The sequence below is a fragment of the Chiloscyllium punctatum genome, chromosome 27, assembly GCF_047496795.1.
Source record: "Chiloscyllium punctatum isolate Juve2018m chromosome 27, sChiPun1.3, whole genome shotgun sequence".
Lineage (NCBI taxonomy): Eukaryota > Metazoa > Chordata > Chondrichthyes > Orectolobiformes > Hemiscylliidae > Chiloscyllium > Chiloscyllium punctatum.
Window position 1 is genome coordinate 41,966,836 of NC_092765.1, and position 18,882 is coordinate 41,985,717.

Here is an 18,882-nt window from a genome sequence, read left to right on the forward strand (position 1 = left end):
GGGTAGGCCATCCCGATGCTGGTCACCCCGAGAGCTGGAAGGTGGTAGGCTGTTCTTCTCAGGATGACAACGCTCAGGAGTAATTGGGATGGGCTGTCCTACAGGTGGTTGGAAGGTGTCAGAGCGGCCAAGAGTCAGAAGGTGCGTAGGGGCAGGCCAAGATGCGGAAGGCTTGGGCTGCCCTGTGCGCTGACGTAGCAGGGAAGGGGACGGGCTGCCCTAGAAGCGGCCGGAAGGTGTATCTGGGCAGTCCACAGGCCAGATGGTGCATCTGGGTAGGCGAGAGCCCAATGGTATGTAGGGGCAGACTGAAAGCTGGAAGGCAGGTAGGCCGTCCTCAGCACTGTCACCTCGGGCGGGTACTGGGGCAGGCTGTCCTAGACGTGGCCAGAAGGTGCGAAGGGTGGTTAAGGAAGCCAGAAGGTGGGTAGGCCATCCTGACCTCTGTTGTCCTGGAGAGGTGTGGGGAAGCAGGACAGGCTATCCTAGAGGTGGTTGGAAGGTGTATCAGGGCTAACCGAGAACTACATGGGGCAGACAGAGAGCCGGAAAGAACGTAGGGACAGGCTGCCTTAGAGTGGCCAGAAGGTGGGAGGGATGGGTGACTTGCTGGGGGGGGGTCTGTATTTTATGCACTGTTTGCTGTAATTGGACTGTCTTGTATGGATTTGTTACTGTTTTGTGATGACTGAAACTGGATTTGAGGTTTGTCCTCATCTCTCTGTAAACTGGTTGAACGTTAGGGTTTGGGGCCTGGCTTTGCTGCTCCTTTCCCTTGTAAAATTATTTCTCTGTATATTGTTAATTGTTTTGTAACCTGTGTATTGTTTAATAAACGTTTTTTTGAAAACTAAGACTAGCTGTTGTGGTTCTGTTCTCTGAGCTGGGAATTTGTGTTGCAGACGTTTCGTCCCCTGTCTAGGTGACATCCTCAGTGCTTGGGAGCCTCCTGTGAGGCACTTCTGTGATGTTTCCTCCGGCATTTATAATGATTTGTATCTGCCGCTTCCGGTTGTCAGTTCCAGCTGTCCGCTGCAGTGGTCGGTATATTGGGTTCAGGTCGATGTGCTTATTGATTGAATCTGTGGATGAGTGCCATGCCTCTAGGAATTCCCTGGCTGTTCTCTGTTTGGCTTGTCCTATAATAGTAGTGTTGTCCCAGTCGAATTCATGTTGCTTGTCATCTGCGTGTGTGGCTACTAAGGATAGCTGGTACACCAGAACCGCAAAAAAAAAGAGGAAGAAGAACACCTATTCAATGTTTTCGCCAAAAATGGATACCCCCGCTAAGACTGCTGCTGCTGCTGCTGCCTGGGGCCTGTCTCCACTGCTGCTGCCTGGGCTGCACCTACACTTGGAACGGTTGCTGTTGCTGCCTGTGCTTGCCTCCATTGCTGCTGCCTGGGCCCCAATGATCCCCTGGATTGTTTCTGCTATCTAGGCCTACCTTACTCGCTGCTGCCTGGGCCCCACCTACACTCAGGACTGCTGCCTCCACCACAGCGACCAGAACCCTCCCAACACGTGGGACTATTGCTGCTGTTATTGCCTAGGCCTAACCCCTCTGCTGTCGTCAAGGCCAGGAAACCCAGGACTGTTGCTGCTACGACCCCAGCCTCCATGTTGTGACCACCTTTGCCTGAAGTCCATGCAGGGGGAGGAATAGCAGGCTCGCCCAGCAGCACACTATGGTGAGCCCAAAAGCTGCAGGCCTCAGCCGCTTGGCTGCTCCAGGCCCAGCTACAACCCAACCCCCTTCAGACCAAGCAAGAGCAGTTGGATACCCAACTGGATCTCCCCCAGTGTTTGAAGGTGGAGGGAGGGGGAGGGGAGAAGCACCTCACTAAACACCTGGTGGTTACAGCCTATCCCCACGAGCATGACCATCGAGGCCTACAGGAAGGCCATGGCTAGTGTGGTCGACCCACTGGCCATTGCCACTGCAGCCTGTGTGTACGAGAAGGCCAGTTTCTTCAGACCGAGCGGGTGGTCCACCTGGCCATGGAGAAGGGGCTTACTGTGGGTAGGGCATACTTACATCCAGAGGGTCATGATCTCTAATATACTGTCCTTTATTGCCAGTGAGCTCCTTCTCCCCCACCCTTGCTCACTCTAAAGGACCCTGCCCTCAGACACGTCTACTCCTTTTGGCGTCAGGTGTTCCTTCGCCTAGCCTGAGAGGAAGTTACCGAGGGCTCTTTTATGCTGTTCACGAGGGCACGGCCTACTGCATCTTCTGGATGGCAGATGGTGTGCGGTGCCACTTGTGCTGTGAGGTGGGGCACATACAGAAGAATTGCCCCACCCTGAAAGCTGTGCTGACCACACCAGTCGCCACAGATGATCCCGCTGCACCCACTCCCCCTTCCCCTCAGCAGGGTCCAAGCCAGGGACTGCTAGTGTCCTGACCCTGGCAGAGAGGGGGGTTGAGCATCCGGCCGGACAGAAGGCATGGGAAAAGGTCAAACATACTGAGCCCGCTGTTGTGGATGAAACCCCATTCCCCTCCCCTGGGATCAGGTCCTCTGCCCCCACCACCCTGGTGCGAAAATACCCCTGTGGCTGCGCCAGCGTTGCCCCAGTGCAGGAACCCTGAGTCCCAAACCCCCAACTCCATGACAGAAGAAGCCCGCCCTGCTGCGGTGACCTCTGGGGGCCCCCAAGCATGACCCATGCTCTGAAACTCCTGGCACCCCCCCAGGATTCCTGAGCAGGAAGCTGGGCCCCTGCCCTGCCCAAATTCAGCTGACATTTCAGGGGTGGGGCAGGGAGTGACACGGTAGGCTCTCACCACACCAACTTCTTTCCCTCAGCCAATAGTGTTCCTGGAGAGGCTGGGGGGGGAGGAGCCAAAGTGGTTGGGGAGGGGAAGGCCCATAAGGTACTCCTGTCTCCGAGGAAGAGGCGCTACCCTCTGGAAGGGAGTGACTTCCCAGCGGCATGCCGGCGGTGCTATCCCACCCAAGGGGATGAGCCCATGGCATCTCCCACCTGTCCCGTACCACGGCCCAGTCTGCTTGAACCCCCAGGGGCTGCAGCAGGGCCTTGTCCTGCTGCCATTCCACCAGCTCCCGGGGATGAACTGGAAACCAACGTGTGCCATGGTGTGGGCCATAGCATTTTAATTACAGCTGGGCTATCGAGCAGTGGAGGGGAGGAAGGTGATTTCCTCCATTCCCCCCTCCCAGACTGTTTTTCCGCGGGCCTTGGCCCTGGGGGAGGATCTTTTTCCCCCAAGGAGCTGGGCGGTGCGAGATTGGGAGGATTCAGGTTTGATGGTGGGCACTGGGGATGGCGCAAGTCTATCTCCAGCAAAGCTTTTGATTCCTAGGTGCCCCCATGACTGAGCTCGCCCTTGGGTAACTCCCGGATTTTATCGAGGATAGAGCCGAACTGGCACTCAAACGCTGGAGCTCCTTCGAGCGTGTGTACTGATTGGCCCAGGCTGCTCGCCAAGCACCTGGCCTGGACACCAATGAGCAAAGTACATAAGGAACTTCCTGGGTGCACTCCTGGTGAATCGCCTCACCCGCAGATCTGACGGGGTGGCTATCTTGTTGGACCTGCATTTTCAGCCGGAGGTCTTGGGGGTCAGGGAGCCTGTGCCAGGCCATTTGCTTCACCTGACTGAAGCACTGCAGCCCCTGCTGAACACTTAGTGAACATCTACGTTCCTGCAGTTGGACCGAGGCAAACGCGCTTCGACGAAGAAGTTTCCGTTCATCTTGCCTCCATCGACGAAGGCCAGTGTGTTGTCCTCAGAGAGATTTTAACTGCATTCTTGAGGACAAAGACCACGGCGGTGCCTAGTCTGGTTTGGCGTCAGGGAGGAGGTTGGAGGATTTGGTCAAGTCCTTTTGATCTGGTGGGTGTCTGGTGGAATCTCCATCGCCTTCACCTTCGTGAGGCCAGGAGATGAAGTGGTCAGAATCAACCACCTGTACGTTTCGCGGGCGTACGCCTCCTGTTTTCCGATGGCCTCCACGCGGCAGGTGTCGTGCCACGGACCGTCACCTGGTGTGGGCGGAACTCCTTCCGTTTGGCGCCAGGCTCGGCTCCGCGTACTGGCACTTTAACAACCTGCTGCTGGAGGACGAGCGGTTCCGGGACTCGTTTCGTCGTTTCTGGGCCGGCTGGAGAAGGAAGCAGGGAAGCTTCCCCTCCCTGAGGCTATGGTGGGACGTGAGCAAGGCTCATGTCCGCGTTTTCTGTCAGGAGTACGCGAGGGGGTCGACCAAGAGGCGGAAATCCAGGATCGGGGAGTTGGAGAGGGAGGTGTTCGATCTGGAGTAATGTCTCTGTCAGCCCGACGCGGACCCGGCCCTGCGCAGGGTGGACGAAGAGAAGAAGGCCGCGCTCGGGGACCTGCAGCTCGTCGGGGCTCGGGGCGCGTACGTGAGGTCGCGGATCCAGCTCCTGCAGGACCTGGACCGCGGCTCCCCCTTCTTCTACTCGCTGGAAAAAAGGCGTGGCACCCGTCAGCAGCTCCTTGTGCTGCTGGCCGACGACGGGTCCCTCGTCTCAGATCTGGAGGGTATCAGGGCCCACGTTCAAAACTATTACACGGCTCTGTTCTCTCCGGATCCGTCCAGCGAGGATGCTCGCAGAGTTCTGTGGGAGGACCTGCCGCAGCTCGGCCCGGAGGACGCCGGAAGGCTCGACGCTCCCGTCACTTTAGAGGAGCTGACCGGCGCCCTCGACCGGCTCTCAAGGGGCAAAACCCCGGGGCTGGACGGGCTGACTGTGGAGTTCTTCAGGGAGTTCTGGGACGTCCTGGGGAACGACTACGCACAGGTCCTGGGGGAGTGTCTAAATGCCGGACAGCTGCCCCTTTCTTGGCGCAGGGCGGTCACCGTCCTGCTGCCAAAGAAAGTGGACCTTCGTTCTCTAAAGAACTGGCGTCCGGTCTCCCCCCTCAGCATGGATTACAAAATCTTTGCCAGGGTGTTGTCTTCTCGTCTTGCTCCCATGCTGGCCCACATGATTTACCCAGATCAGCCCTACACGGTCCCGGGCCGGAGGATACACGACCAACGTCCACCTGGCCCAGGACCTGATCTATTTCTGTCGACGGGCTGGTCTGCCAAGCGCCTTCCTGTCTCTCGACCAGGAGAAGGCATTCAACAGGGTTTATCACGAATACTTGCTCGGGACCCTGCGGGCATTTAGGTTTGGGACGCAGTTTGCTGCCCGGATCCGACTTTTGTACACTGCTGCAGAGTGTCTGATTAAGTTAACGGGTCCCTGACGGCGGCCCTTTGCTTTGGGAGAGGAGTACATCCAGGCTGCCCCCTGTCCGGCCAGCTGTATCCCCTGTGCGTGGAGCCTTTCCTGCGCCTCTTGTGGAGGAGGTTGTGGGCACGTGGGTGGTCCTCTTGGCCTACGCCAATGATGTGCTTCTCACTTTCACCAACCCAGCTGACCTGGGGAGGACGCGAAAGTGCCAGGCGGTGTACTCTGTAGCGTCTTCCACCAAGATCAACTGGGCCAAATGTTCCGGATTACTGATCGGCCCGTGGCGGGTGGACTCTCTGCTGGAGGAGTTACGGAAGTTCAGCTGGAGTACCACCCATCTCCTCTACCTGGGGGTCTACCTCAGCCCGGCTGAGGAATCCTGGCCAGTCAACTGGCAGGAGCTGGAGGCCAAAGTCTCTGCTTGTCTAGGCCGCTGGACAGGACAGCTCCAAGTGCTATCTTACAGGAGTTGAGTGATCATAAACCAGCTGGCGGCCACCATGCTGTGGTACCAGCTGGTCACTTTGGTGCCTCCTCCTGGTTTTGTCACTGACATCCAGAGAATACTGGTTCACTTCTTCTGGGGAAAAAAGGTTCACTGGGTCGCTGCGCAGGTTCTGAGTCTCCTCCCTATTGAGGAGGGCGGTCAGTCGCTGGTGTGCGTCCACACCCAGGTTGCAACGTTGCGACTTCAGGCCTTGCAGCGATACCTTTACATTGAGCCTCCTCCTCGGTGTGCGCCCTGGCGATGTATTTTTTTCCACTAGGTGTGTAACCTCAACTATGACATGCAGCTCCTGTTCATCAACCGTAACGGTTTGGAGGTCGCCCTCAAGGTGCTGCCTGTCTTTTACCAGGACCTGATCCCTGTCTGGAACATGGTCGAATCGCGTCGCGCCTACCCTCCGGCTGGAGTAGCGGCTGTCGTCAGGGAGCCGTTGCTCAGGAATCCGCACCTTCGTACTCGCGGGTTCGAGTGGCTGTCAGAGGGGAGGGCCGTGGCGGTGAGGGTGACCAGAATCGGGGACGTGCTGGGTATCGGGGGCCTGGGCTGGACGCTGCCGCAGGACATAGCGAGCAGGGCAGCGGTAGACGTCCGGTACGTGGCCACCGCCATCCGACGCCTTAGAACGGCGGTGCTCGGACCCGACGTAGTGCACCAGTTGGAGGACGCTCAGGTGTGCGGTGGGATCCCGTCCGTGCTCACCCCAGCCCGGACGGAATTTCACATTGGCCCCAAGGTCCCGTACTTCCCGCGGGAGCCTGTGCCCCACAACCTGAGCCGCCTCCGGAATTTTAGTTTTGCCCCTTTTTAAGGGCGTAAAGAGGCGGGCCCTGTATCGACTGCTGCTGCACACTGTCCACCTCTTCTCCCTCATCCACTGTCTGGACACGCCTTGGCGTGCCCATTTGCCACCGGACGGTGGGGATCCCCAGTGGAGGGCTCTCGATATGGGAGTCCTCCCCCTTTCTCTCCGGGATCTGGGGTGGAGGGTGCTGCACGCAGCTGTCCCCCGCAACCGCAGATTGCGGTGGTTCATGGACTCCCAGCCCAACTGCTTGTTCTGTGGAGTCCGTGGACCATGTATATATTGGGTGTGGGCGTTTGCACTCCCTTTTTGATTTTTCTAAAAAACCTCCTTCTCTGTTTTTGGCTGCACTTCAGTCCCACGCTCCTGATCTTCGGGCACTCGGTACGGAGGAGGGAGGGCAGGTCTGAGGACCTCCTCGTGGGTCTGCTCCTGGGCCTGGCCAAACTGGCCATCAACAGGTCCAGGCAGCGGGCCGTGGAGGGGGTCATTAGGGCCAACTGCCTGCCTCTCCTCCACGGTTATGTTAGAGCCCAGGTGTCCTTGGAGAAGGAGCACGCAGTGTCTACCCACTCCCTTGAGCTGTTCAAGGAGAGGTGGGCATCACAGGGAGTGGAGTGTTTTATTTCCCCCTCTAACTATATTTTGATTTAATCCCTGCCCTCCCCTTCACTGTTTGATCACACAGCATTGCCCTTTGATGTGAAGGGCACTGCTTGTCACTGGCCACTTGGGTGTTTCCTTTCTTCCTGGTGGGAATTGAATAAAGATTTGTACACCTTGTGTCTTTCACTGTGTCTCACACCTGCACACACACACCATGAGTGCTGGGCAAAAACAAGCACTGCCCCAGTTAGGCGGGAGTGTCGGGGTAAGAATGAAAAAAAAACCAGGGGCATATATAGACAGGGGATCCCTCAGTTCAGGTGAAAACAAATATATAACCAGGGGACAGGTGAGATGGGCTGGTTAGTTGATTGACCAGGGGTGTCTGTGTAAGATGCATTGTTTTATTGGTTGGTTGATCGAGCTGTTTAGTATGCATTTGTGTTTACCGATTCCTCTTTGGTAAGTTAAGGTGAGATTTGGGATGCATCTGCATTTCCCTGTGAATTGGTTGTACGGTGGGGTTTGGGGTTTGGCCTTGCCACCCTTTTCTCCGGTAAATTGCTGTTTATTGTAAAGTGCTGTTTATCGTTTACTTTTGTTTGTACAGTTTAATACAAAAATATATAACCAGGGGATTTAGTTTCTCCTCAGTTCAGGGGGCTGACTCCAAGCTGACTGGCCACAGCCAGTGTACTGTGCACGTGTAAATAAAGGGTGACTCAGTGACAGGATACCGGCCTCTCTACAGTTATTTCATTGATGATTACAAGAATACTGGATCAGGAAGATGTCTCACTCACCATTACCTTCTCCAATATAATTTGTGATGAGCAATTCTGGCCTAGCCAGTGGTGCCCACATCTTGTGAAAAAATAAATAACTCTTTTTACCCGACATGCTGAAGGGCAATGATTCAATCCTAGAGTGTTAATCTAAAAACCCTAGAAACGATTTGGGGACCTGGGTTTCAATCCTGCCATTGCAACAGTGGAATTTAAAATCAATTTAAAAGAAAAAATCTGGAATTAAGAATCTAATGATGACGATGAAACTATTGCTGATAAGGTGAAAAGCCCTTTGGTTTCACTCACTCTCTCCTTTTTTGGAGGGAATGTGTTTACTGGTCTGGACTACATGTGACTCCTGACCCACAGCAATATGGCTGATTCTTAACTGCCCGCTGGGCAACTTGAGTTGGTTTAGCCAGTCGTGCCCTCATCCCATGAATGAACTTAAAAGAAAAGGCTTGTATCGTCAACTGGCTGTGAACAATAGCAATGATTGCATATTACTCAAAGCTTCTGTGAGCATTTTAAACGACTGTTCAAAAACATATGGCATCTTTCTAAGAAAAATAACTAATTCAACTAATACAAATCGAACTGTTTGCTTTCAGTTTATCAGTGATAAAAAAATTTCTTGCAACAAGGCCAGTTTCTGATGTATTACAATTGGCAGTAAAAACACTGTCAAATTCTGTGTCCCACCTTTTGTGGTGTCTGGTGCTGGCTACTTGTGTAGCTCAATAATTTGAGCTGCAAATCAGAGCAACACAACAGGTGTTGATGTTAATTTGCTGCTGAAAAATCTGTTCACATGCCGATGTGAAAGATTCAGTGAGATTGGAAGGGACCTCAGGGTATTAATAAATCTGGGTCTGGATTATTATCACAATGGCTTGTGATAGAATTGTCAGGTGAACGAAGAAATCACAGGTATCCCCACACCACCGAACAGAACACTTGCTATTTTCTTGAGGAAGAATTGGGGACTATCTCATTTTGCACACACACAGTTGACAGAGATAGCTGGCCATTTCAATAATCATCGGTCTTCACTCAGATCAATGTTTGGTAGCACAGGAGAGTGAAACCCAAAGAGAAGACCTTGCAAGAGCTGACCTGAATTTTGGATCCAAAAGAGAAAATGCTGGAAAATCTCAGCAGATCTGGCAGCATCTGTAAGGAGAGAAAAGAGCTGACGTTCCGAGACTAACTGGCCCTTTGTCGAAGCTGAATTTTGGATGTCTCTTTGGATAAGCAGGGTACCTCTTGAAAAGGCAAGCTACTCCTTTGGATGTCATCTCGGACAATTTTAAAGAAGGTAGGTGCCCTTTAGAATTGTTGGGAGTGAGTGTATGAGTGTATGACCAGTAATGGCCTGGAAGAAGTCCGTAAACCCAGTGCTGTCAATTTTATTGGAACTGTCAGAGATCTGTCAAAATCAACTGTCCTGACTATCTAAAGTAACTGTCAGGAGAACTTGTCAAAATATCAAGAGCACATGTTAAAAGTGTCAGGAGAACCTATCAGGCTCATCTATCAAAGGGAGCTGTAAGGTTGTGAAGACAGTGCTGTTCTTTAAATCTTTGAAGAAGTGTCTGGAATACAAGGAAATGATTGCTATTGTACTTTGTCTGTTGACAAAAGCCTGAGAACTTCTATCACTGGATTATTGCCAAGTGATTGATTTCACAGTTATATATTATCACAGTAGAATGTGTTCCATTCCATAGTTTGATTCAGCATTCGAACTGGTTATAGAATCAATGAAGTGGGCCTATGAATTCTAATGGCTCTTATTAGAAGGGATTATGAAATTGAATAAAATGCTTGTTGTCATAAGGCATTATATAATGGAAAAGCCCAGCAGGTCAGGCAGCATCCGAGAAGCAGGAGAATCAATGTTTCAGGCATAAGCCTTTCATTAGTAATTAGGCTTGAGGGCCAGGGGGCTGAAGGATCAATGGGGGGGGGGGGGGGGGCGGGGCGTGGTGCTGGGGAGAATGTAGCTGAGGATGCAATAGGTAGATGAAGGTGGAGGAGAAGGTGATAGGGTGGGGTGGATTGATGGGAAAGGTGATGGACTGGTCCAGAGGCTGGTGCCGAGTTGGAGGCTTCGGACTGGTACTATGAGAGGAGAGGAAATGAGGAAACTGGTGAAATCGACATTGATCCAATCTGGCTGTAGGGTCCCAAGGTGGAATATGAGGCGTTCTTCCTCTAGGTGTGGGGTGGTAAAGGTTTGGTAATGGAGGAGCCCAGAACCTTCATGTCCTTGAAAGAGTGGGAGGGGGAGTTGAAGTGTTCAGCCACAGGACGTGGGGTTGGTGGGTACGGTTGCCCCAGAGATGTTCTCTGAAATGATCCGCAAGTTGGCATCCTGTCTCCCCGATGATGTAGAGGAGACCACATTGGGTGCAACCGATACAGTAAATTACATCGATGAAGGTACAAATAAGTTTCTGTCCAAGATGGTCTAGATGATTTTAAGGTTGTCTCAACGCCTCCCTTCCCTTCCTGGACCTCTCCATCTCCAGCAACCGACTAAGCATAGACATCTACTACAAGCCCACAGCTACCTAGACTATACCTCCTCCCATCCTACCTTCTGTAAAATGCCATCCCTTATTCCCAATTCCTCTGCCTCTGCCACATCTGTTCCCAGGATGACCAATTCCACTTGAGAAAATCCTAGATGGCTTCCTTCTTCCAAGATCGCAGTATCCCTTCCCACGTGGTTGACTATGCCCTCCAACGTATCTCCTCAACTTCCTACACATCTGCCCTTGAACCCCACCCCTCCCAAAACAATAAGAACCCCCTGATCCTCACCTTCCAGCCCACCAGCCTCTGCATACATTGCATCATCCTCTGCCACTTCTGCCACCTAAAAACAAACCCCACCACCAGAGATATTTTCCCTCCCAACCCCTATCAGCGTTCCGAAGAGACCATTCCCTGTGTGACTCCCTCATCAGATCCAGCACCACCCCCCTGCCCCAACCACTAGTCCACACCCCAGTCCCGGCACCTTCCCCTGCCATCGCAGCATTGCTGTATTCGAAGGCTCACTGAAGAAATGTCTGCAAATGAACCTTCCAGCTTAGCAAGCAAACCTACATCCAGAATCTCAACCTGAGCTACAAATCTTCTCAAAACTCATTAGTTTTTTCTTTTTAAAAATCAGAATACTTTGCTGGTGCCTAATGACAGGTATTCCACCCAACCCATACCCAGAATTCTCCTCATCCTGCCCAAGTAGTATCATAATCTGTCAACACAAAACCTGTCGACACAAATATGAATCCAAGTCCAGAGGCAAAACCTCAACACCCCAATAGCTATTTTTTAAAATGTTTCCTAACTCCGAGCAGCCGAATCACAGGTGAAACTCCAGGCCCTGCTCTTTGAACTCAGATTACTCATCAACCAAGTACATGGAAAGCTTAGCTACCGTGCCAGCAGTCTAAACTCTGTAATAGTGCTCTCATATTGGAGTCACGAGGTTATGGGTTCACGTCCCTTGAGCAGAAACCCTTGTCTAACAGTTAACTGCTGTGCCATTGAGGGAACTCACAACTAGAAGTAATTCCCTTCAGATGAGATGTTAAGTGACTGTTCCCTTTCTGGTGGACACTGTCACATAATTGTGGGTTGTACCATGTGTACATTTTACAAGATTTACAAGGATGTTGCAGGGTTGGAAGGTTTGAACTACAAGCAGAGGCTGAATAGGCTGGGCCTACTTTCGCTGGAGTGTCAGAAGCTGAGGGGTGACCATATAGTAGTTTATAAAATCATGAAGGGCATGGATAGGGCAAATAGACAAGGCTTTTTTTTTTCCTGGGGTGGGGGAGTTCAGAACTAGAGGGTATAGGTTTAAGATGAAAGCAGAAAGATTTATCAAGAACATAAGGGGCAACTGTTTCACTCAGAGGGTGGTGCGTGCATGGAATGAGCTTCCAGAGGAAGTGGTGGAGGCTGGTACAATTGCAACATTTAAGAGACATCTGGATGGGTATATGAATAAGAAAGATTTAGAGAGATATGGGCCAAATGCTGGAAAATGAGAGAAGATCAATTTAGGACATCTGGTCTGCATAGACGAGTTGGACCGAAGGGTCTGTTAACACGAAATACAACTCCATGACGCTAAGTTAATTGCTGCGCTTCTTACATAACAGCAGCCATTACTTGTCAAAAATGTACAATCTTTAATACACTGTAAAATGTTTTGTGTCACTGTGAAATCATGGAGTGGGCTATTATAAAACACATGTTCTTTCACATTAACAAACTGGCTATGGATGCAAGTTCAGGTTAGTTATTTAGGTTTAATGTTGGACCGTTATTTGTCATGCTGACAGTGAGCATCATTTGGAATATGTTGGCTAGTGGCTAATATTCAGGAATTATTTAAGAACAAGCTGGATGGTGAACTGATCTTTCTTGCTCGATGAGCTACAATGGCCTCAAGTCATCCAAATCTATCTTGTGAACATAGACATGGAATTATCTTTGTTAAATCACCTTTCATGTATGATTTTACTTTGCTAATCACTTCTGTCAGTCTCAAAATGATCAACATTTAATCATATCTCTGAACTAGCTGCACTGCACCAATGGACTTAAATCAGTCATATTTCTGTTTCCTCTTGTTCCATGCCATGGTTCCCTCTGCAAGAAGGTGCTTTGAGCAACGGTTATAAACATGAGCAATTATAAATGCTGAACATTATACAAATTCACAAGAGAATGGGAGTTTATATATACAAAATGATGTTCGCAACTTCAGATACATCTCAAAGCTTTTTAGCAACAATTTCTTTCTTTAATGTCATAGGATCAATTATATCTATCCAAAACAACAGAAGGGGCTTCAGTTTAAAGTTTTATCTAAGTACAGTGCCTCTGACTGTCTCTGGTTCTTCAGCCTGTGGAATTCATTGGCCTCTGCTGCGCTCCGTGGCAGGACATTAAATGTCTTCAAGGCAGAGATTGTTAAATTCTTGATCTCGCAAAGAATTAAGGGCTACAGGGAGAGTGCGGGTAAGTGGAGTTGAAATGCCCATCAGCCACGATTAAATGGCGGAGTGGACTCGATGGGCCGAATGGCCTTACTTCCACTCCTATGTCTGATGGTCTTATGGACAGTCAGCACTCCCTCAGCACTGCACCTTAATCGGGTGTTGATACCTCCAGAGTGAAGCTCGAACCTATGACTCAGATGCGAGTGAGTCAAGGTTGACCTCAAAGGAGTTGATTGAAAGAACATGATGGAAAGTGTGGGACCCACTTTTAATTTGATAGGAGTGGAGTTCTTAACTCCAAAGATCACCTCAATCTAGGGTAAAAAAATAATAAACAGGTGATTCAGAATGTCTCCTCAGTCTGGGGACTAGCTTTGAGCTGGCTGGTTCAGAGTCCAATTTATAGCAATCACTTAGAGATGCTGTTGCATCGCACTTACCTTAGGAATGTCCCCCAGTTAAATTTTTGATTCATGTTGAGTTCACTGATCTCTGAGTTGGAGATTTACAATTAAGCCCAGTACCTCTATGTTGGAATCGAGTAGGGATCAAAGGAGGAGAAAGGTGTCCAGTTCTGAGCATTAGCACACCCTGAAGAAAATTTTTTTTAATTTCAAAAATATACTTTATTCATAAAATAATTTGATGGTCTGTACAGTTGGTCATGCCATACACATGTAAACATTTGCATACAGAGATCAGAATTTATCATTTGTGTATACAGGTCTGTACATTTATTAATCATATATCCATATATTTAGCTGAGGCATCAGCAGAGCCCAAATGACTGCTTGGGCCCCCTGTTTTTCTTAGGCAGGCAGATGTTATACGGTGGTCTTTCCCCATCGCGCCTTGGTGGCAGCTGCCCCAAGCTTCACCGCGTCCCTCAACACGTAGTCCTGGACCTTGGAATGTGCCAGTCTGCAACACTCAGTCGGGGTCAACTCCTTCAGCTGGAAGATCAACAGGTTTCGGACAACCCAGAGAGCGTCTTTCACCGAGTTGATGATCCTCCAAGCACAGTTGATGTTCGTCTCGGTGTGCGCCCAGGGGAACAGACCGTAGAGCACGGAGTCCCGCGTCACGGCGCTGCTCGGGACGAACCTCAACAAATGCCACTGCATACCTCTCCAGACTTCTTTGGTGTAGGCACATTCCAGAAGGAGGTGTGTGACAGTCTCGTTCCCCCCCGCAGCCGCTTCGAGGGCAGCGTGCGGTGTTGGCTGAGAGTCCGGGCGTGCATAAAGGTTCTCACAGGCAGAGCCCTTCTCCCCACTAGTCAAACCAAGAGAGAGTTTGTGGGCATTGGGTGAGGTGGGAATGATGCATTGTGGAGGTGAAGCTGAAAACAAGACTAAGTTGATCAATGGTGTACACCGTAATAGTATGTGAACTCCTCGTTAACTTGTACTCATCAAAAAGTGAACAGCCTCAAAGGAGGACGACAAACTTTAAAAAAAAACACAGGCCAGCTTGCTTACTTAATAGATACTGGCTTCATCATGCACTTTCTGAAGTGAGTGCTCCTCTCTGCGACCAGACCCAATAAGAACTGAAAGCAGAAAGACAGGACAAAGTGTATTTTGATACCATTTCATCAATGTTTACATCTCTGGGCTGACACTAGTGTCACGGTTGATTGGAAAGCCACTCAGCCTGCTGATGTAGTGTGAAATGAAACCAATACCTTTCTGACTATGTGCTTTTTTTTTATTGTGAAGAAACATCAGACCTATATACAGGATGAAATAAAAGGGTAGGGTGGGCAGATTATTTGTGAAATCTTTTAGCTTTCCCATGAAAAAAAAGATTTGACAAAATTAGGTTCACACCGCGCTGGTTTTCAATGCCAGACCAAAGCACCTTGCCAGCACGCCGTATTCTATCTCAGTGTGACAGAGAGATGGCTCTTTGATTATGAATTCTATTAAATGCCAGTGCCGAGTTGAAATGTGATGATTTCAGCTTGGTGGCAACAGAGCCTCCTGATTAATTAGTTCTGTCCAGAGGGGGCCCTGTTGAGTAATAGATGGTACCTTAAACCTGAGAGACCTGAATTTCTCTTACATCTTGTAATACAACATGCTTCCCAGTCCTGAACGCTAATACGTTGACGAGAAGAATTGTTTTGTTCAGCAAAATACAAATAGAAAATAAAGCAGCTTTGAGAACAGGGAAAGATTAGACATGAAACGCTGTTACCTTTCAGCTCAAAGGCTTTCTGGTTAACACTGTCATTAAACTGGCTTCATTTTTTGATTTGAATCTTAGCAATTTGAGGCAAAAAAGATTGGTACTGTTAACAGTTATCAATCAAAGGCAACTTTCCAATAACCTTAGACCACAAAATCAGGACCAATGTCAGTAAGAAATACAAGTGACTCAACAGGCATTTGCATTATCTAATGATTTCATTTCTCTGCACCATACTTCCCACTTTCCTATGTTATTGATGCTCCTATTTTATCTTGTGCTTTAAGCCAATACTGCTACCTACACATTGAGGTATCAGTCTGTAGTATCCAAGGCTCGAGTACAGCTGTAACTGTTCATGGGGTTGAATGGTTTCCTTTAGTTTCCTCCATCAGTTCATGCCAGGAAAACAAACAAAAGTAGAAGTTTGCAATTGATGGAAACAAAACCAAACAGAAAACCATGAAAATATTCAGCACAGAAGGCAGCAATGTCTCCATTTATTGCTGTTGTTCCTGAATGGACGTCTGATTTATCTGCTCGGTGTATTTAAACCAGAGCAGAAATCATATCAAAACAGAAATTGTTGGAAATCACAGCGGGTCAGGCAGAATCCGTGGAGAGGGAGCAAACTAATGTTTTGAATCTAGACTCAAGATGTTAGCTTGTTGTCTGTCCGTGGATGCTGCCTGATCCATTTTGATTTTCAACATTTGTTGTTTTCAGTACAGATTCCAGCATCTGCAGTAATTTGCTCCTACAGAAGTCATACAGTGCAGCTTACAGGAAACGTTGTTAGGCAGCATCTAAAGTGGGGAAACCAAGTCAGCAAAAGTCCTTAGGCCTAAAACGTAATCTCTTTTTCTCTTTCTACAATTGCCACAAGATCTGATATTAACATAATCCAGGTAAGAAGAATTAGCTGCAGGAGACAAGGGGAGATAAAATGGGGAGATATAATATGGGGATCATGGTACAGTTAATGACATGACACTAAAATGCCAGAGGCCCTGCTTAATGCTCCACTCTGGGCCTATGGTTCTAATTCCCATTGTGGCAGCTGATGGAATTTCAGGTCAGCAAATAAAGTCTGGGATACAAAGCAAGTCTCAGTAATGATGATGACCGAACATCAGGTATCATAAAAATCCACCTGATCCAAAAATGTGTTCTAGGGAAGGAAATCTTTCATCCTCACCTAGTCTGCTCTATCTCCAGAGCCACAGCATTATGGGTGAATCCTGTCAGTGCTCATTTCAGAGAATCCCTACAGTGTGGAAGCAGGTCATTCAGCCCAGCAAGTCCACACCAACCCTCCGAAGAGCACCCCGCTCAGACCTACCATCCTATCCTATCCCCGTACCCTGCGTTTTCCGAGGAAACCCACACAGACACAGGAAGAATGTGCAAACTCCGCACAGACTGTCGCCTGAGACTGGAATTAAACACGGGTCCCTGGCATTGTGAGGCAGCACTGCTAATCACTGAGCCACTTTGCCTCCCAGTTCAAAAACAACTAGATATAATAAATATTGACCTTGTCAGTAATGCCCACATCCTATCAATGACCAAGAAAAAGAATCAGGTCCATTTCAATATTGTGAATTTGCATTTCTACACTGACATGTAACTTTATCAATGAAATAACAGTAAGGAAAAGATCTTCCCTGCAGGAAAAGAAGTTTTGGGGAAATAAAATGACAGCACTTACACAACAGTTATTGGTGAGAGTAGTAATTCCATTTGGTGTCTGCATCGTATAACATTACTGAAACAGTGTGAACAGTGCAATAGTCAAAACCATCTGGTGTTAGAGAACACCCACAAAGTGTAAGGTATCACTGGTGTATGTCTGATATAGAGTGTATGAGCCACCTAGAGATACCACATAGAGAACCATCAGTTCCATCGGTATTAATGCAGTAGGAGCTATCAACTCCTCAATTGTTGAAGAGGATTAACATGTTAATGCTGTGCTCCCAGAAGTTGATGCTAAAGTGGGCACAAAAATAAAGCAAATATTTTATTTAACACTTGGTTTTACATCACGTCATTCACTAGAGCTAATGAAACCCTTGAGAAATGTAGTATTGGGCAATGTATGCAACAGAATTATACTGAACTGCTAAATTACCCATGGGTTAACTGTCTCTCAGACAGGAGATTGGTTAGTTCAGTTGGCTGAATGGCTGATGTGTAGTACAGTGTAATACCAGCAAGATGTGTTTTCAATACCCAACTCGTTAGGTCCAAAGACATGCAGGTTAGGTGGACTGACCATACTAAGTCGCACTCTCTCTCTCTCTCTCTCTCTCTGACTTTACCTTTATTCCTAAGACAGGAGCTATTGATTAGTAGTCCTTACAGCGTTAGCAGTGTATACTCATGGCCAGATGAGACATGCTTCAAGAGTTCAATTCTCTGTGAATTCTTCTGCTTAAATGAAACTTCCACGTCATAAATGGAACTGGGATTCTGCAGCTTGATGCCATCAGTTCACAGAATTGTTCTAGTCCAGAAGAAGGTCATTCAGCCCATCATATGTGCACTGGTTTAAGAAAACATTAGGCCATCCAAACATAAAACATGGTGAGCATTTCTTAAACCATATTCCTGAATTGGAGAGGCCGGTGTTGGGCTGGGGTGTACAAAATTTTAAAAATCACACAACACCAGGTTATAGTCCAACCTGGTGTTGTGTGATGTTTAACTCCATGTTCCTGAAATTGAACTGAAGTAAACAATTTAGAATCTGACTTGTTTCTGGTTTGTTGTTTTCCTTTTTCCAATATTCTCCCATCTGAGATGCAAGGAAAGAATTTCCACCCACACTGCTCCTTTCATTATCTCAGAGTGCTTTAACGTACTTCATAGCCAGTTACTATTGTGAGGTATGAAGTGCAGAGGTCAATGTGTGCACAGCAAACTCCCAGTAAACACCAATCAGATAGTCTGCTGTTGGCTAAGCAGTGAGTATTACCCAGGGAACTAGGGAAAGCTGGACAACTCTAGAGATGTGAACATGTAATGATATGAGTGAACAATATATTCGATGTGTTAGTTTGAACATGATGGGATAATATAATCATGTATATCAATTTGGAATGTCTTCTATGCAAACACTGTTGAGTAGATACAGGAGTGAAGGTGTAACCTTTTGATTGGAAATTTTTATTTTTAGGATTAGTCAGTTGGAAGCTTGCTATCTGTAAAAATGATAGAAAGACTTTGCTCTTGTGATAAAGATTGATGCTGTACACCGTTTTCATAGAATCCCTCCACTGTGGAAATAGACCAACAAGTCCACACTGACCCTCCAAAGGGCATCCATCCAATCTGTGTATACCTGTAATTCCCTTGGCTAATCCACCTAGCCTGCACACTATGGGCATCTTAGCATGGTCAATCCACGTAAACAGTACATCCCTGGACTGTGGAAGGAAACTGGAGCGCCTGGAGGAAACCTGCACAAACTCCACACAGACAGTCACCCAAGGATGGCATTGAACCTGAGTCCCTGGCACTATGAGGCAGCAGTATGAGCTACATCATTTTTTGATTAAATATTCAGACAAAGAAATCTGAGCTTCATCTGCTCTAAGTGAAGAAACTTTTATACAGTATCTCTTGAGTCCGACGTTGAAGTGCTGAATTAGCTGCAGTGGGATTTAACCGCACACAAGCTTTTGATTCTGAGAGGAAAGTACTATCACTGAGCTGAGC